The 20,015-nt window shown below is 40.8% G+C and overlaps 1 long non-coding RNA gene across 1 annotated transcript in view; it reads left to right on the top strand.

The window, feature by feature from the left end:
- LOC132342806 (uncharacterized) overlaps positions 1-17,456 on the top strand; it is a 75,902-nt gene extending 58,446 nt beyond the window's left edge. The window contains exon 3 of the long non-coding RNA XR_009491309.1: positions 11,348-17,456. This is a non-coding gene — a long non-coding RNA (uncharacterized lncRNA). The remainder of the gene's footprint in view (positions 1-11,347) is intronic.
- Positions 17,457-20,015: the final 2,559 nt, after the last annotated feature.

The raw sequence follows: 20,015 nt of genomic DNA, 5'->3' as shown, positions 1-20,015 counted from the left end.
CTTTTCACTTTCAAGCATTGGAGAAGGAAATGGCAACCCACTCCAGTGTTCTTGCCTGGAGAATCCCAGGGACGGGGGAGCCTGGTGGGCTGCCGTCTATGGGGTCGCACAGAGTCGGACACGACTGAAGTAACTTAACAGCAGCAGCAGCAGTGATACATTATTATTATTATTATTATTAACTAAAGTCCACAGTTTACTCAGATCTCCCTTGATTTTACCCGGCAATCTTTTTTCTATTGCAGAATCCCATTCAGGATTCCATGTTACATTTGATTGTCATGTCTCCCTAGACTTCTCTTGATTTGACAGTTTTTTTCAGACTTTTACTTGTTTTTGTTAAAGTGTTAAAACCCTTAACACTTTTGAGGAATACTGGTAAAGTATATTGTTGGATATCCCTTGACTGGAACTTGTCCGATGTTTTTTTGTGGTTAGACTGGGGTCATAGACTTGGAGAAAGAAGATCACAGAGGTAAAATCTCATGTTTAATTTAGTTCAGTTGCTCAATCGTGTTCGACTCTTTGCGACCCCATGGACTGCAACAGGCCAGGCTTCCCTGTCCATCACCAACTCTGGGAACTGGCTCAAACTCATGTCCATCCAGTCTGTGATGCCATCCGACCATTTCCTCTTCTGTCATCCCCTTCTTCTCCCTTTCAATCTTTCCCAGCATCAGGATCTTTTCTAATGAGTCAGTTCTTCACATCAGGTGGCCAAAGTATTGGAGTTTCAGCTTCAGCATCAGTCCTTCCAATGAATATTCAGGACTGATTTCCTTTAGAATTGACTGGCTTGATCTCCTTGCAGTCCAAGGCACTCTCAAGAGTTTTCTCCAACACCATAGTTCTAAAACATCAATTCTTTGGACCTCAACTTTCTTTATAGTTCAATTCTCACATCCATATGTGACTACTGGAAAAACAAAAGCTTTGACTAGATGGACCTTTGTTGGCAAAGTAATGTCTCTGCTTTTTAATAGGCTGTCGAGGTATATAAAATAAAAAAATAAAAATTTAAAATCTCATTTTAATCACATCATATCAAGGATACATGCAATCAACATGATCTATTGTTGTTGGTGTTCATCTTGGTCACCTGGTTCAGTTAGTGCTTATGAGGTTTCTCTACTGTAAACTCTGTCCATTTACTTCCATTACTCTGTCCATTTCTTTCTATAGTGTCCTCTTTGGAAGGTAATGTGTAGCCTTCACTTAAGGACTGGGGGTTTATTATCTCCCTCCTTGAGGACGAAGTAACTACATAATTTATTTGGAATCTTTCTGCCTGGCCAATTTGGCTCTTCTCCATTTATTAACTTACCCAATATTTATTTATATCAGTATGTCCTTGTGAATATTTATTTTATACTTTGGGTTATAATCAAATACTACTTTATCTTTTAACTCAATTTGTTTCAGCTTTGACCATTGTGTGCTCTTTAAGTTAAATCCTGTGCCCCCTTGACATGTATCTATCAATGTGTTTGGGGTTTATTTTTTTTTTAATTTTTGTTGTTTGTTTTTCTTTTACCATGTCCTTATTTTCTGGCAATACAAGACGCTCCAGGCTCATCTTTATTTCTTCCTCTAGTCCAAGAATCAGCCTTTGTTTTAAGAGGTTACTTTAACTGGAATATGGTATTAGAAACTAAAATCTGGGTACTAGATGGATTTATCATTACTAGGGTATCATTGCATCTGAACCCCCTAAGTTGACAGGGCAAAGGAGTATCTGTATTTTATATTAACCTGTGTATATACACATATCTATAAATATTTCTCTATGTAACCATCTCTATCTATTTTAAGATAAACATGACCTCTTACTGGTATCTCTAACTCTGATCCGTTACCATATGGATCATTCTATTCTTCTCCGCTTGTTTATGTAAGTTCCCACAACAGCGTCAAGAAACCTGCCTCCCAAATTCCCCATCCACTTAATGAATTGTTCAATTCCAATGCACATGTACACCGCTGTCAGAATTGTTAACCTAGACCCCCATCAGAAGGGCTTCCCAGCTGGCACTAGTGGTAAAGGATCTGTATGCCAGTGCAGGAGAGGTAGGCAGTGTGAGTTCAATCCCTGGGTCTGGAAGAGTCCCTGGAGGAGGGCACAGCAACCCACTCCATATTCTCGCCTGGAGAATCCCTTAGACAAAGGAGCCTGGTGGGCTACAGTCCATGAAGTGGCAAAGAGTCAGACATGACTGAAACGACTTAACACACACACCCCTGTCAGAAACAACTTTGTCAATGAGTACAGAGCTTATGTGCAGCTCCTTTTGCTTTTAGTCTTACGGATTCCATTTCCAAAATGACTTAGTTCAGCACCTTCCCCCCATTCCCTTCCACAAGGTTGTTTCACTATATAGTGAGAATCTCATTGCAGTCTGCATTCATTCCTGGGACCCTCTGAGATTCTAAATTATTGTTTCAAATTTTTATACATTAAGGTTGACTCTTTGTGCCATAAAGTTCTATGGGTTTTTACAAATATGTAGTGTCATGTATCCACCATCACACAATCATACTGAATATTTTTACCACCAATCCCCTGTGCTACATCTATTCATTCCTTTCACCTCCCCTCCAAACTCCTGGCAATCACTGACCTTCCTAGTATCTTTATTATTTTACCTTTCCCAGAATGACATATAACTGGAATCATACAGAAGGTAGCCTTGTCAGAATGGCTTTTTTTCACCAAAGAATATACATTTAAGTTTCCTCCATAGCTTTATGTGGCTTGGAAGCTCATTTCTTTTAATCACTGAAAATATTCCATTGTTTGGATGTACCACGATTTATTCGGCTTCTTTGATGGCTCAGATGGTAAAGAATCTGCTTTCAATGCAGGAGGCTCAGGTTTGATTCCTGGGTGAGGAAGATCCCCTGAAGAAAGGAATGGCTCCCCACTCCATTATTCTTGCCTGGGAAATCTCATGGACGGAGGAGCCTAGTGGGTTGCAGAGTCTGACACGACAGAACAGCTGTCACCTTCACGATGTATTTATTCACCCATGAAAGGACAGCTCAGTTTCTTGCAGTTTGGGGTGAATAATCAAAATATAGCTGTTATAAGCATTCATGTGCATATTTTGATGAACAAACGTTTTCAACTCAGTTGAATAAATACCTACGAGTGCAATTATCTGTCATGTGGTAAAATATGCTTAGCTGTGTAAGAAACTGCCAAATTGTCTTCTAAAATAGCTGTGCTATTTTGCATTCCGGTCAGCAATGAGGGAGTGTTCCTGTTTCTCCACATCCGCACTAGCACTTGGTGTTTTCAGTTTTGAATCTTAGCCATTCTAATAGTATAATGGTATCTTGTTGCTTTAATTTGCAGTTCCCTAATGACAAATGATGTTGAACATCTTTCATACGCTTATTATCCACCTGTGTATCTTTTCTAGGAAAGTGTCTGTTCATATCTTTTCCCCATTTTTACTTGGGCTTTTTCTTTTGTTGTTGAGTTTTAAGAGTTCTTTGTATATTTTGGATACCAGTTCTTTTGTCAGATCTGTGTTTTACAAAGATTTTCTCCCAATCTGTGATTTGTCTTTTCATTTGCAAAACAGTCTCTTTTTCAAAGCAGAAGGTTTTAACTTAATAAAGACCAACTAATCAATCATTTCTTTTATGAATTGTGCTTTTGGTGCTGTATCTAAACCTTATTACCAAATTTAAGATTTTCTCCTATGTTATACTTTCAAAGTTTTCTTTTAGGTCTGTGATTCATTTTGAGTTAGTTTTTTTAAAAGTGTAAAGTCTGTGTTTAAATACATTTTTTCTTATGCAAGTCAAAATGTCTCCAAGCACATTTGTTTACAAGACTATCTTCTATCTTCTTGTGATTAAATCGGCTTTGCTCTTTTGTCAAGGATCAGTTGACTATAGTTGTGTGACTCTATTTCTGGGCTTTCTCTCTGTCCCACTGAACTATGTGTCTATTCTTTTTCTAATACTATGCTGCCTTGATTATTGTAGGTTTATAGTAAGTTTTGAAGCTCACTGCTGTCAGTCCTCCAAATTTGTTTTTTATTTTCAGCATTATGTTGGCTATTCTGAGTCTTTTGTTTTCTTTTTATTTTCTGGGTACATACTCTTAATTTTTTTTTTCTATTTATTTTTTTTAGTTGGAGGAAAATTGCTTTACAATGTTGTACTCATTTATTCCATACAATGACATGAATCAGTCATAATTATACATATATCCCCTTCCTCTCGAGCCTCTTTCCCCTCCCTTTGCCCACCCCTCTAGATCCCCCCAGAGTACCAGTATGTGCTCCCTTGGTTATAGAGCAACTTCTCACCAGCTATGTATTTTACACATGGTTATATATATATACCCTGATACTATTTTCTCCACTCATCCCACTCTCTCCTTCCCCCACTGGGTCCACAAGTGCATTCTTTACAGCTGAGCCTCCATTCTTTCCCTGCAAGTAGCTTCATCAAAACTGAGTAAGTTCTAGTGAGGTGGATGAACCTAGAGTGAAGTAAGTCAGAAAGAGAAAAACAACTATCGTATATTAACACACATATATGAACTCTAGAAAAAAAATTTTTAACATATATAAACCTCAGAATCAGTTTGTCTGTATCCATGGGGTCGCAAAGATTCAGACACGACTGAGCGACTGAACTAAACTGATCTACAAAATAGTGTGCTGGCATTATGTTAAAACTATATATATATATATATATATATATATATATAGTTGGGAAGAATTGACATTGGGCTTCCTGTTGTCTCAGATGGTAAAGGTTCTGCCTGCAATGTGGGAGACCTGGGTTCAGTCCCTGGGTTGAGAAGATCCCCTGGAGAAGGGAATGGCAACCCACTCCAGTATACATGCCTGGAGAATTCCATGGACAGAGGAGCCTGGTGAACTACAGTCCATGGGGTCACAAAGAGTTGGACATGACTAAGCAACTAACACACACACAGAGATTCTAGAAAAAATGGTTTCGCTTTTTTTTGTATATAAACTTTAGAATCCATTTGTCTGTATTTATAAAATGATGTGCTAGGATTATGTTAAATCTAGCAAACACCCTCTTCCAACAACACAAGAGAAGACTACGCATGGACTTGACCAGATACTCAATACCAAAATCAGATTGATTATATTCTTTGCAACCAAAGATGGAGAAACTATAGTCAGCAAAAACAAGACAGGGAGCTGACTGTGGCTCAGATCATGAACTCCTTATTGCCAAATTCAGACTTAAATGGAAGAAAGCAGGGAAAACCACTAGACCATTCAGGCATGACCTAAAAGTGACAAATAGATTCAAGGGATTAGATCTGATAGACAGAGCGCCTGAAGAACTATGGATGAAAGTTCGTGTCATTGTACAGAAGGCCGTGACCAAGACCATTCCCAAGAAAAAGAAATGCAAAAGGGCAAATGGTTGTCTGAGGAGGCCTTACAAACGGCTATGAAAAGAAGAGAAGCGAAAGGCAAGGGAAAAAAGGAAAGCTATACAAAAGAATAGCAAGGAGAGATAAGAAAGCCTTCCTCAGTGATCAATGTAAAGAAATTGAGGAAAATAATAGACTGGGAAAGACTAGCGATCTCTTCAAGAAAATTCAAGATACCAAGGGAACTTTTCATGCAAAGATGGGCACAATAAAGCACAGAAATGGTATGGACCTAACAAAAGCAGAAGATATTAAGAAGAGGTGGCAAGAATACACAGAAGAACTATAAAAAATAACATCTGCATGATCCAGATAACCACGATGGTGTGATCACTCAGCTGGAGCCAGACATCTTGGAATGCAAAGTGAAGTAGGCCTCAGGAAGCATCACTACCAACAAAGTTCATGAAGGTGATGGAGCTCCATTTGAGCTCTTTCAAATCCTAAAAGATGATGCTGTGAAAGTGCTGCACTCAATATGCCAGCAAATTTGGAAAACTCAGCAGTGGCCACAGGACCGGAAAAAGTCAGTTTTCATTCCAATCCCAAAGAAAGGCAATGCCAAAGAATGCTCAAACTACCACACTATTGCACTCATCTCACACATTAGCAAAGTAATGCTCAAAATTCTCCAAGCCAGGCTTCAACAGTATATGAACCGTGAACTTCCAGATGCTCAAGCTGGATTTAGAAGAGGCAGAGGAACCAGAGATCAAATTGCCAACATCAACTGGATCATCAAAAAATCAAGAGAGTTCTAGAAAAACATCTATTTCTGCTTTATTGACTATGCCAAACCTTTGACTGTGTGGATCACAACAAACTTTGGAAAATTCTTCAAGAGGTGGGAATATCATGCCACCTGACCTGCCTCCTGAGAAATCTGTATGCAGTTCAAGAAGCAACAGTTAGAACTGGACATGGAACAACAGACTGGTTCCAAATCAAGAAAGGAGTATGTCAAGGCTGTATATTGTCACCCTGCTTATTTAATTTACATGCAGAGTACATCAAGAGAAATGCTGGACTGGATAAAGCACAAGCTGGAATCAAGATTGCTGGGAGAAATATCAATAACCTCAGATATGCAGATGACACCACACTTATGGCAGGAAATGAAGAGGAGGAACTAAAGAGCCTCTTGATGAAAGTGAAAGAGGAGAGTGAAAAAGTTGGCTTAAAACTCAACATTCAGAAAACAAAGATCCTACCATCTGGTCCCATCACTTCATGGTAAATAGATGGGGAAACAGTGACAAATATTATTTTAGGAGGCTCCACGATCACTGCAAATGGTGACTGCAGCCATGAAATTAAAAGACGCTTACTCCTTAGAGGAAAAGCTATGAGCAAACTAGACAGCTTATTAAAAAACGGAGATGCTACTTTGCCAACAAAGGTCCATCTAGTCAAAGCTATGGTTTTTCCAGTAGTCATGTGTGGATGTGAGAGTTGGACTATAAAGAAAGCTGAGTGACAAAAAATTGATGCTTTTAAACCGTGGTATTGGAGGACTCTTGAGAGTCCCTTGGACTGCAAAGAGATCCAACCATTCCATCCTAAAGGAAATCAGTCCTGAATATTCATTGGAAGGACTGATATTGAAACTGAAAGTCCAAAACTTTGGTCACCTGATGCAAAGAACTGACTCATTGAAAAAAAGTGCTGATGCTAGGAAAGATTGAAGGTGGGGGGAGAAGGAGATGACAGAGGATGAGATGGTTGGATGGCATCACCGACTCAATGGACATGAGTTTGAGTAGACTCTCAGAGTTTGTAAAGGACAGGGAGGCCTGGCATGCTGCAGTCCATGAGACTGAAAAAAGTCAGACATGACTGAGCAACTGAACTGTACTGAACTGATAGATAAAGTTGGGAAGAACTGGCATTTTAACAATATTGAATTTTTGAACAAGGCTTTTTTTTTTTTTTAAACCAGCTTAGTTCACTTCAGTTGCTCAGTCGTGTCCGACTCTTTGCGACCCCATGAATCACAGCAGGCCAGGCCTCCCTGTCCATCACCAACTCCCGGAGTTCACTCAGACTCACGTCCATCGAGTCAGTGATGCCATCCAGCCATCTCATCCTCTGTCGTCCCCTTCTCCTCCTGCCCCCAATCCCTCCCAGCATCAGAGTCTTTTCCAATGAGTCAACTCTTTGCATGAGGTGGCCAAAGTACTGGAGTTTCAGCTTCAGCATCATTCCTTCCAAAGAAATCCCAGGGCTGATCTCCTTCAGAATGGACTGGTTGGATCTCCTTGCAGTCCAAGGGAATCTCAAGTCTTCTCCAACACCACAGTTCAAAAGCATCAATTCTTTGGCGCTCAGCCTTCTTCACAGTCCAACTCTCACATCCATACATGACCACTGGAAAAACCATAGCTTCGACTAGACGAACTGTTGTTGGCAAAGTAATATCTCTGCTTTTGAATATGCTATCTAGGTTGGTCATAACTTTCCTTCCAAGGAGTAAGCGTCTTTTAATTTCATGGCTGCAGTCACCATCTGCAGTGATTTTGGAGCCCCCAAAAATAAAGTCTGACACTGTTTCCACTGTTTCCCCATCTATTTCCCATGAAGTGTTGGGACCAGATGCCATGATCTTCGTTTTCCGAATGTTGAGCTTTAAGCCAACTTTTTCACTCTCCTCTTTAACTTTCATCAAGAGACTTTATAGTTCCTCTTCACTTTCTGCCATAAGGGTGGTGTCATCTGCATATCTGAGGTTACTGATATTTCTCCTGGCAATCTTGATTCCAGCTTGTGCTTTTTCCAGTCCAGCATTTCTCATGATGTACTCTGCATATAAGTTAAATAAGCAGGGTGACAATATATAGCCTTGACGTACTCCTTTTCCTATTTGGATCCAGTCTGTTGTTCCATGTCCAGTTCTAACTGTTGCTTCCTGACCTGCAAGGGTGTAATTGACATAAATTAAGCTACCCATTTAATGTGCACAACTTGATAAATTTTGATGTATATATGCATTCCTGAAGCCATCACTACACACAATATAATGAACAAATTCATCAGTCACCTATTTCTTCATGTCTCATTTTAATTTCTTCCTTCTTATCCACCTCTCCAAATAACCAATATGATCTCTATTATCAGTTTACATTTCATATACTTTCATATAAATGGAGTAATACAGCATATATATATTTTTGGTCTGATTTATCACTTTCACTCAGTATAATTATTATGAGATTCATAAATGTCATAGTACATACCCATAGAGTATTTCTTTTAATCCTCAGGTAATATCCAATTGTATAGATATACCACAATTTGTTTATTCGTCCATCTGTTGAAGAACATTGGATTGTTTCCAGCTTTCAGCTATTCCAAATAGCAGCTGTAAACACTTGTATAGAAGTCTTCATATGGACACATGCTTCCATATTTCTTGTGTAAATATCTGGGAGTAGAATGACTGGATCAACTGATAAGCATAATTTTACCTTCTTAAGCAACTGCCATCCCATGCTCATCAATACCTTCATCTGTTGCAACTCAATTCCAGGGAACATTGTGAGATGTTAAAAATAGATATCTTCAAGCTGTTCTCTGACAGAAGAAGGAAGTGGTATGACAGCAATTAGAAACACTGGCCTCAAAGGTTGAGAAAGTTCAGTCCAAGTCAGACACTTCTTCCACCGCAGTCTTCTCTACTCTTGTTAGAGATATTTATTATTATGGACAGAAATATGTGGTTTTTGTGATTCTGTTCACTCCCTTCATGACAATGGATTCATAATTTTGCCATAGGTTTTAAATCTCAAGGGGTTTTAGACTGATTCTTTTCTAGTTTCAATAGCATGTTACTTAGACAACACTTTTGGGGAAACTTTCACATATTGTTCTCGCTTCCTGAAGATATGTTATGTTCTCCTTCAAAAAAAACTGTATATATATGCAGTCTTCTTGTTTACATCCCCTTGTGTAAAGTTCTAGGCCCCTTGGTTCTTCTTTTTTAAACTGTTTCTTTTCCATCCCTCTCTTCTACATTTCTTGGACTAAGTAAGGGTTTTTATTGAGAACTTCTTCTTTTCCCTTTAAGCCACTACCACAATAGTTTCCAGATAATGGGGACACATTTAAAAAAATTATTTGATACATTTTTAAAGTTACACTACATTTTCAGTTATTACAAAATATTAGCTACATTCACCATGCTGTTCAATACAGCCTGTCTTATACCCAATGGTTTGTACCCCTCACTCCCTCATCCCTGGTATATTGCCCCCCACCACCTCCAATAACACTTAATTTGTTCTCTATATCTGTTGAGTTTGCTTATTTTATGCTATATTCACTAATTTGTTTTACTTTTTAGATTCCACATATAAACAACATCATACAGTATTTCTCTGTCTGATTTATTTCACTTAGTATAAAGCCCTCCAATTCCATCCATGTTGTTGCAAATGGCAAAATTCCATTCTTTTCTATGATCAAGTAGTATTCCATTACATACATGCCACATCCACTTTATCCATTCATCTGCTGATGGACATTTAGATTGCTTCCATGTCTTGGCTGTTGTAAATCATTCTGCTGTGAACACTGGGATACATGTATCTTTTCGCATTAGTGTTTTTGAAGTGATGTTTCTGTTTTTCCTTTTTGGTTAGGTCCTAACATTATCTTTCTTTTTAACCTAAGGATATTTCAGTACCTTTTGGTCTAAGAGGTTTTGATGGCTGAAAGACAGCCAGTCTTGGATGGTGTTTCCCTTGTCAGCTTGGGTACTTACGGCATCAGTACAGGTGGAGGTGGGCTGGGGTGGCATGAAGGCTGTAGATGCTGTGAGCTATAAGAATCTTCCTTTTCTCCTTCCCTCCCTTCTCTTGAAAACAAGAACTTTCCTCCTGTTCTTTCTAAAACAACAATATAACTCATCTCTTTTTGACCCCTCTTTGTGCTGGGTCTGAAGCTTTGTGGAACTCTAGAGCAAGAATTGGTACACATTTTCTTATAATAAATATTAGGCTTTGCCAGTCAGGAGTTAAAAATCAAGGCTATTATGTAGGTACTTGTATAAGTATTTAAAATGTAACTATTTCAGAATGTAAAAAAAAAAAAATTCTTACCTCTTGGATCATAAACCAACAGGCAGCTGGCCAGCTTTGGCTCCCATAGTTTTGCTGAACTTTGCTCTAGAGGACTGGATAAGATCTAAGTTCTCATGGGATTTGGGGTGTGCTCAACTATAGAGAGTAGTGCAGAATCCTTGGGAAAATTTATGTTCAAATACAGAATGAATTCACATTAAATCTATCTCTATCAAATGCTATCTGTTAAAATCCATCTGAAATAATTTTCTCTGCAAATGAAAAAGCTATTACTGAATTTCTCACTGAGCTGGGCCTGATATGTACAAGGGAAAGTAGTGACTGGTTGCTGACTGGTTCTAAAATTTTCTCCTACTTCAGAAAATTCTACAGCCTCATTTTTCTCCAGTGATCTTTCCATTCCAGTGAAGCAGTTCACACTCATCTTCCCACTCAATCTCTTTGCCCTGACATCCACACGTTTCCTGTGGTCTCTCTGTGGCTGGCTCTTAACTCCCCCGCCTCCTTATGCCCTCTGTCCACCGCCACCTGTGCCAAGTTAAGTCTGTCTGCATCCCTAATGTGAGGAATTGCCAACATGCAAAACCTGAACCCTGAGAGTAAGAACGCTGATTTCAGAGAGGGTAGTGGTCTGGACAGACATGGAACGTGGCCTCAAACGATTTCCACCTTGAGGTGCCACACCCTTGGATAATCCACTCCCTGTGAAGTCTGGGCTAGAACTAGCGACTTGCTTCTAAAGTACTGAGCTGTCCCGTTCAAGATGTGGTTGGTTACAAAAATCTATGACTGTCTCATTAGCATGCCTTCTCTTGCTTTCTGACTTGTTCAGTTCAATGAAGACAGTTGTCAAGTTGTGAGCTGCCCTATGGAGAGGCCCGGGTGGCCTGGAACTGAGGGTGGCCTCTGGCCCACTGCCATCAAGGAGCTGAGGTCGTCAGTGCAACCCCTGGGAGAAACTGAATCCTGCCAAAAGCCACGGAGAGAACTTGGAAGCAAATTCTTCCTTAGTCCAGCTTCAAGACCACAGTAACCCCAACGGACACCTCAACTACAGCCTCCTAAGAGACCACAGGCTTAGAACTCAGCCAAGCTACACCTGGATTCCTGAGCTGTGGAAACCATGAGATAGTAAATGTTGTTTTAAGTCAGTAAGTTTTGGGGCTATTTTGTTATACAGCAATAGATAATTCGAGTAACATCAGATTTATGATAATGTGTAGTGGGAGAAAACGGGCAGACTAAACATTTGTATTGGTGTGTACTCAGCTAGGTCCAATCTCTGTGACCCCTTGGACTGTAGCCCACTAGGCTCCTCTGTCCATGGATTTCCCAGGCAAGAATACTGGAATGGGCTTCCATTTCCTTCTCCAGGGATCTTCCTGAGCCAGGGATTGAACCTGCATCTCCTGCATTGGCAGGCGGATTCTCTACCACTGAGCTACCACTAAATATTTAATCTTCTTTTCAAATGTATTTAAGTAAAAAAAAAAGAAAGAAAAAAAAAACTTTACTACAGATGAAAACATTCAAATGTGACACATATTTCAAAAATTATGAAAATGACTGTTTTAGGCAATGGCTTTGAATTCATCACCACCAATAATCTGTCATGATTTAAGACCCCCACCCCTGCTCTCTTCTCCATCTCTGTCACATCTTTACACCACAATTTTGTGTAGTTGCCTTGTGATGGCAAGGTGGGATGGCAAGTATCCACTCAGCATTTTGTTGTTTTGAGGTCTATTTTAGGACCTGAAGGAGAAAGATACAAGATGATTTCATGTCTGGGTTCATGGGTTTAATGTTGTAGTGAAGCATCAGAATTTATTTTCATGAAACAATTTATATGCACGTAGGAATAAAGGATTGTGCAATGAACATGGGACTTGGATAAATATTCAAGATTTGGGGGAGATCTGGATTATCAGTTCAGTTCATTTCAGTCTCTCACCCAGTCATGCTTGATTCTTAGAGGCCCCATGGACTGCAGCAAGCCAGGCTTCCCTGTCGATTACCAAGTCCCAGAGCTTGCTCTAACTCATGTCTGTCGAGTCAGGGATGCCATCCAACCATCTCATCCTCTGTCATCCCCTTCTCCTCCTGCCTTCAATCTTTCCCAGCATCAGGGTCTGCTCAAATGAGTCAGCTCTTCACATCAGGTGCCCAAAGTATTGGAACTTCAGCTTCCGTCCTTCCAATGAATATTTAGGACTGATTCCTTTAGCATGGACTGGTTTGATCTTCTTGCCAATCTGGATCATAAAGGGAAATTACAGAGATTAGAAAAGTCTAGAGAGACTTTAAGGAAAGGTCATTTCAGCTCTGGAAGAAGGGTCAATTTAGCACTCACTGTGTGCTACTGTAAATATGGTACCATGCGCCTATAGGAAGCAGTAAAGGGACACACTGTCCTGGTTTGTCTGGGTCTGAGAGTTTGCTGGGACAGGGAATTTTCCGTGCAAACACCAGGAAAGCCCCTGGATGGTTGGCCTCCCTAAGTGGTGGCCTCTGTACTTGTGGAGCTTTGAGTCTGTGAAAAGTCACAGTTGGGCAAACCTTGTGAGAGATGTTGTGGAAAACTGAACAATGGTCCCCACATATCTCCACCTCACCCCTGTAACCTACAAATAGTACCTTATACGTCAAAAGCAGGTGGTTCAGTGGCAAAGAAATTGCCTGCCAACGCAGTAGACCTAAGAGACTGGGTTTCATCCTTGGGTCAGGAAGATCCCCTTCAGGAGGGCATGGCAACCCACTCCAGTATTGTTGCTTGGAGAATCCCATGGCCAGAGGAGCCTGGCAGGCTACAGTCCATAGGGTTACAAAGAGTTAGACATGACTGAAGTAACTTAGCACACACACATGCCTGCAAAGGTTCATTTTATGTGTCAGTTTGACCAGCCATGGGATGCTCAGATTAAACTTTGTTTCTGGGATCATCTTTGGGCATGTTTCCTCATGAACTAGCATTTGAATTGACGGACTAGGGAAAGTAGATCACCCTCCCCCATGTGTGAGGGAGAGCATCCATTTCCTTCTTGACTGCCTGACTGAGCAATATACAGGTCTTCTGCCTTTGGACTGGGATTTACACCATCATCAGCTCCCCTGATTTGCTGGCTTTAAGACCTGAGTGGAATTACAGGACCAGCCTCATGGGGTCCCCCATTCTCTTCCCCACGCTTCAGTTTGCACATGGTGGATTGTGGAACTTCTCAGGCTCCATGATCTTGTGAGTCAATGCATCATAATCAATCAGTCTCTCTCCATCAATAAATAGGTGTATGATAGATAGATACAGCTATATCTCCCATTGGAGACATATTATACACACACGCATCCATGCACACACACACATACACATATTCTGTTTCTCTCAAGAACCCAGACTAATATACCTCCCAAGCCTAGGACATGTTAGAATGAAATGCATACTGGTTAAGTACTTATCTCCAATGTGGGAAAAACTCACACCCTGAAAAATGGAGATAATCCATTTTAGTGTGAAGAAAACAGGAATATTTCCATATTTTTCTCTATCTCATTATTTCCCTATTTCTACTTGGAGTTTTGTTATATACAGTAGATAATGTAGTCATGCTTGTGTATCATTTATAAATCAATAAGTAGATAGTGATGGAAGTGTCTCTTCACGCATTTTCTTCATAATGGGGTGTGCAATAAAAAGGTCTGATGATCAGAAATCTCTATAATGTTACACTTGGGTCGATTTACAGCCACCCCTACTTGCCTCCTATTGGATTCAGGAGATGTTTTACAACCTCTCCCGTCCTCCACATGTTCAATCTGTGAAATGGGATGGCAACCATGATACTAATACTTTAACTCATGATGTTGGATGAGGGCTAAAATTGAGGCTGCATGTGAGAGCTGGGACTAGAGTGAGCTCTCAGGGTATGTAAATGCAGAGTTGGCCCCTGACATTTCACATCTACTGCCCATGAGCACTTGGCATGTACTTGCCACTGGTAGCTACTAGAATTGATACTCACTCTCAGTCCAGCCCCAGACTGGAAGCCCCCCTCCAACCAAGGCCCTCTCCCAGGAAACCTTAGATACTGAGTTTCCCATATCCCCAATCCCTGCAGTTCAGAGAGAAATGTGGTTGGCCTTTCCAGAGTGAAGGCTCAACCCTGCCAAGCCTCACACTGGAGGCCAGCTCTCCCCACATCAGGCACACTCTTGAACATCTGTCTGTGGTGTGATTTATTCTATTTTAAAATGAGGTTTTCAAACAACTCACTATCTTAATTTTAGCAGTTCAGCTCCTTTGTATGCTAACAATACCAAACATGCAAATGAGCTACCACTTTGCTTTCTAGCAAAAATGTTTCTGTGCAAACACTTGATTTTATAACGCACTTTGCAGCTTTCTCCTATAATTAGTTGTTAAATCTATATTTGACTTTGTCTAAGTGGTTGCATTGCAAGGCTATTTTTCTTGCCTCTCACTTTGGCTGGTTCATCTTACCCCTGCTCATGTATCTGTCTGCATGGGGACATAGCTTCTTGGCTAGTTTCTAGCTGGAAGGCAAAAATCAAGAAACATGCCAAAAGTCAGGGCACAGTTGCACCCAGAGACGATAAAGACTCCTGGATGTGTCAGGTTCAAATCGCATGTCTCTCACCCACTTTTTTTTTTCTTTTAAAGGGAGTATGGCCAATCAACAATGTAGTGATAATTTTGGGTGAACAGCAAAAGGACTCAACCATATATGTATATGTATCCCTTCTCCCCTAGACTTTCTCCCATCCAGGCTGCCATTGAGCAGAATTCCCTGAGATATGCATGTTGGTTATCCATTTTAAATATAGCAGTGTGTACATACTGATCCTGAACTCCCTAACTATCCCTTCCCCCATACTTCCCCCCAGCTATCATAAGTTCATTCTCTAAGTCTGTGAGTCCCTTTCTGTTTTGTAAATACCTTCATCTGTATCATTTCTTTTTAGATTTCACATATAAGGGATGTCATATGATGTTCCTCCTTCTCTGACTTGCTTCACTCAGTATGGCAATCTCTAGTTCCATCCACATTTCTGCAAATGGCATTATTTCATTCTTTTTAATGGCTGAGTAGTATTCCATTTTATATATGCACCACATCTTCTTTATCCATTCCTCTGTCAACAGACATCTCATTCTCTTTGGATCAGCAGGTTAACCATGACCTGCCCTTTTTCATGGTGAGATGGGAGCAGAAGTACAAGAGGATGGGGTTAACCATGAAGCTCAGATCTGGCTTCCACCTGCATCATTTCTTCCAGCATCCAACACCAACGGACAGCAGGTGTTTTCCTCCCACCATGAGGGGGAAGCAAGCCTTATGGCCAAGTTCAATAGCAGTCAGTGGGGAAGTATATTGCTCCTTTGGCAGTGAAGAAGGGAAGAAAGTGAACATTTTTGAACAACAATCTCCCATAAGTACCAAAAAACAGAGCTCGAAGTGTTGTTCATTCATACTCAGTCATGGGAAAGGTTTTTTGAGTGACTACTTGACACTGGTTACTGCAGGTAACAGTGATTTAAGGGTTTAGACAGAAGATACCATGAACTCACATTTCCTGTGCTTATGGTCTAGACTAATCATGTCATTGAGGCTGACCTCAAACTCTCCAGTCTCCTACAGATGGTGGAGCCTGAAACCTATGCAGTTTGGGAGCCCTTGATGGCTCAGTGGTAAAGAATCCACCGGCAATACAGGAAACTCAGTTTCAAGTCCTGGGTCAGGAAGATCCCCTGGAGGAGGAAATGGCAACCCACTCCAGTGTTCCTGCCTAGAGAATCCCATGGATAGAGGAGCCTGGACTATAGTCCATGTGTTCACCAAGAGTCAGAAGTGAATGACTTAGGGACTAAAACTAGAACAACATCAAGAAAAAGACTGTGAAAGCATGACATAAACTTAGGCATGATGGTCATGTTTATTTAAAACAAGAAAGGAAATCATGACAAGATACCAATTTTAAGAAGCTGATTGCTGCGATCCAAAAGTCTACAAATAATAAATGCTGGAGAGGGTGTGGAGAAAAGGGAACCCTCTTACACTGTTGGTGGGAATGCAAACTAGTACAGCCACTATGGAGAACAGTGTGGAGATTCCTTAAAAAACTGGAAATAGAACTGCCTTATGATCCAGCAATCCCACTACTGGGCATACACACTGAGGAAACCAGAAAGGAAAGAGACACGTGTACCCCAATGTTCATCGCAGCACTGTTTATAATAGCCAGGACATGGAAGCAACCTAGATGTCCATCAGCAGATGAATGGATAAGAAAGCTATGGTACATATACACAATGGAGTATTACTCAGCCATTAAAAAGAATACATTTGAATCAGTTCTAATGAGGTGGATGAAACTGGAGCCTATTATACAGAGTGAAGTAAGCCAGAAGGAAAAACATAAATACAGTATACTAACGCATATATATGGAATTTAGAAAGATGGTAACAATAACCTGGTGTACGAGAGAGCAAAAGAGACACTGACGTATAGAACAGTCTTATGGACTCTGTGGGAGAGGGAGAGGGTGGGAAGATTTGGGAGAGTGACATTGAAACATGTAGAATATCATGTAAGAAACGAGTTGCCAGTCCAGGTTCGATGCGCGATACTGGATGCTTGGGGCTGGTGCACTGGGACGACCTAGAGGGATGGTGTGGGGAGGGAGGAGGGAGGAGGGTTCAGGATGGGGAACACATGTATGCCTGTGGCAGATTCATTTTGATATTTGGCAAAACTAATACAATTATGTAAAGTTTAAAAATAAAATAAAATTTAAAAGTAAAAGAAAAAAAAAGAAGCTGATTGACCAATTTTTTAATTAAAACTTCCAGACAAAGAATTTTTAAATTAATTAGCTGCCTGGAACACCTCTATAGTACTTTTTCTTACAATTTTGGCTTCACACTCTTGGATTGCCTCTTATGATAATAACTTTGTCATATTTTCAGTGGAGAGACTAGAAAGACAGGTCAGTCTTTCCTCTCTATGGTTGATCAAAATAGTAAAACATGATATTTGGGCTGTGTGAAACATGTAACTTCACCGAGAGAAGTCCTCACTGAAAGATACAGGTTTGAACCCTTCAAACACAATATTTCTGATAAATTATATTTCATGAGATGTTCATATAAATGATGGTGGGTTTATAATTATACTGTCAATAAAATGCTGCTCTATTTGGTATATTCTGACAGGAAAGAGCTTCTATTTTGACTAGGAATTAATGTGAACAGAAATTTCTGCTTATAAGTTTGCACATTTGACCAGTACAGAGTTTTTCATAACCTTGTTCTGACTCACTGCTTTTCAAACGTGTTTCTTCCTTCCTCTTCTGTCCTCCTAATTCTAGGACTGGGGACCACAGACATGCTCCTATCTCAATACAGTGTCTGTCTTTGCACCATCTTGTCACAATGCAGTGAGCTGGCCCAGGGGCAGGAGCTGAACTCACAGCTTGCCTGAACCCACACTTACCCTGGGGCAGCCATCAATAGCTTACTCTCCATGGGCAAAAATATATCTCACTAAATACAGGCAAAAAGTGTCTTCAACACAGTGTCCTCTTGACCAGCTCCTGAAAAACGTTGTCAGCAACCAACACATGGACAAGTGTAATGTGAGGAAAATTGAAACAGAAAGAAATAGCAGCCCTGCTGCTGCTGCTGCTGCCAAGTTGCTTCAGTCGTGTCTGACTCTGTGAGACCCCATAGACGGCGGCCCACTAGGCTCCTTTGTCCCTGGGATTCTCCAGGCAAGAAGACTGGAGGGGGTTGCCATTTCCTTCTCCAATGCATGAAAGTGAAAAGTGAAAGTGAAGTCACTCAGTCGTGTCCGACTCTTAGCGACCCCATGGACTGCAGCCCACCAGGCTCCACCATCCCTGGGATTCTCCAGGCAAGAAGACTGGAGTGGGTTGCCATTTCCTTCTCCAATGCATAAAAGTGAAAAGTGAAAGTGAAGTCGCTCAGTCGTGCCTGACTCTTAGCGACCCCATGGACTGCAGCCTACCAGGCTCCTCCATCCATGGGATTTTCTAGGCAAGCGTACTGGAGTGGGGTGCCATTGTGACCCAAGTGCAATGAAAATACATAATTTTGCAAATTTCACAAAAACATCCTGCCTTAATCAGTCTATTCAGGTCACTGAAACAAAATGCCATATACTGGGTAGCCTGGAAACAGCAAATATTTCTTTCTCAGAGTTCTGGAGTTTGGGAAGTTCAAGATCAAGGTGTCAGCAGATTAATGTCTGGTGAGGGCCACTTCCTAGTTCATGAACAGCTGTCTTCTAGTGTAACCTTTTCATTCCAATCCCAAAGAAAGGCAATGCCAAAGAATGTTCAAACTACCGCAAAATTGCACTCATCTCACACACCAGTAAAGTAATGCTCAAAATTCTCCAAGCCAGGCTTCAGCAATACGTGAACCATGAACTTCCAGATGTTCAAGCTGGTTTTAGAAAAGGCAGAGGAACCAGAGATCAAATTGCCAACATCTGCTGGATCATGGAAAAAGGAAGAGAGTTCCAGAAAAACATCTATTTCTGCTTCGTTGACTATACCAAAGCCTTTGACTGTGTGGATCACAATAAACTGTGGAAAATTCTGAAAGAGATGGGAATACCAGACCACCTGACCTGCCTCTTGAGAAACCTATATGCAGGTCAGGAAGCAACAGTTAGAACTGGACATGGAACAACAGACTGCTTCCAAATAGGAAAAGGACTCCGTCAAGGCTGTATATTGTCACCCTGCTTATTTAACTTCTATGCAGAGTACATCATGAGAAAAGCTGGGCTGGAAGAAGCACAAGTTGGAATCAAGATTGCCGGGAGAAATATCAATAACCTCAGATATACAGATGACACCACCCTTATGGAAGAAAGTGAAGAGGAACTCAAAAGCCTCTTGATGAAAGTGAAAGAGGAGAGTGAAAAAGTTGGCTTAAAGCTCAACATTCAGAAAACGAAGATCATGGCATCTGGTCCCATCACTTCATGGGAAATAGATGGGAAACAGTGGAAACAGTGTCAGACTTTTTTTTGGGGGGGTCCCAAATCACTGCAGATGGTGATTGCAGCCATGAAATTAAAAGACGCTTACTCCTTGGAAGGAAAGTTAAGACCAACCTTATTAAAAAGCAGAGATATTACTTTGCCAACAAAGGTCCATCTAGTCAAGGCTATGGTTTTTCCAGTAATGATGTATGGATGTGAGAGTTGGACTGTGAAGAAAGCTGAGTGCCTAAGAATTGATGCTTTTGAGCTGTGGTGTGGGAGAAGACTCTTGAGATTCCCTGGACTGCAAGGAGATCCAACCAGTCCATTCTAGAGGAGATCAGTCTGGGTGTTCATTGGAAGGACTGATGCTAAAGCTGAAACTCCAATACTCTGGCCACTTCATGCGAAGAGTTGACTCATTGGAAAAGACCCTGATGCTAGGAGGGATTGGGGGCAGGAGGAGAAGG

The sequence above is a fragment of the Bos taurus genome, chromosome 18 (assembly GCF_002263795.3).
Source record: "Bos taurus isolate L1 Dominette 01449 registration number 42190680 breed Hereford chromosome 18, ARS-UCD2.0, whole genome shotgun sequence".
Classification (NCBI taxonomy): Eukaryota; Metazoa; Chordata; class Mammalia; order Artiodactyla; family Bovidae; genus Bos; species Bos taurus.
The sequence above is the reverse complement of the archived record's forward strand: the minus strand, read 5'-3'. Positions and strand labels throughout refer to the sequence as shown.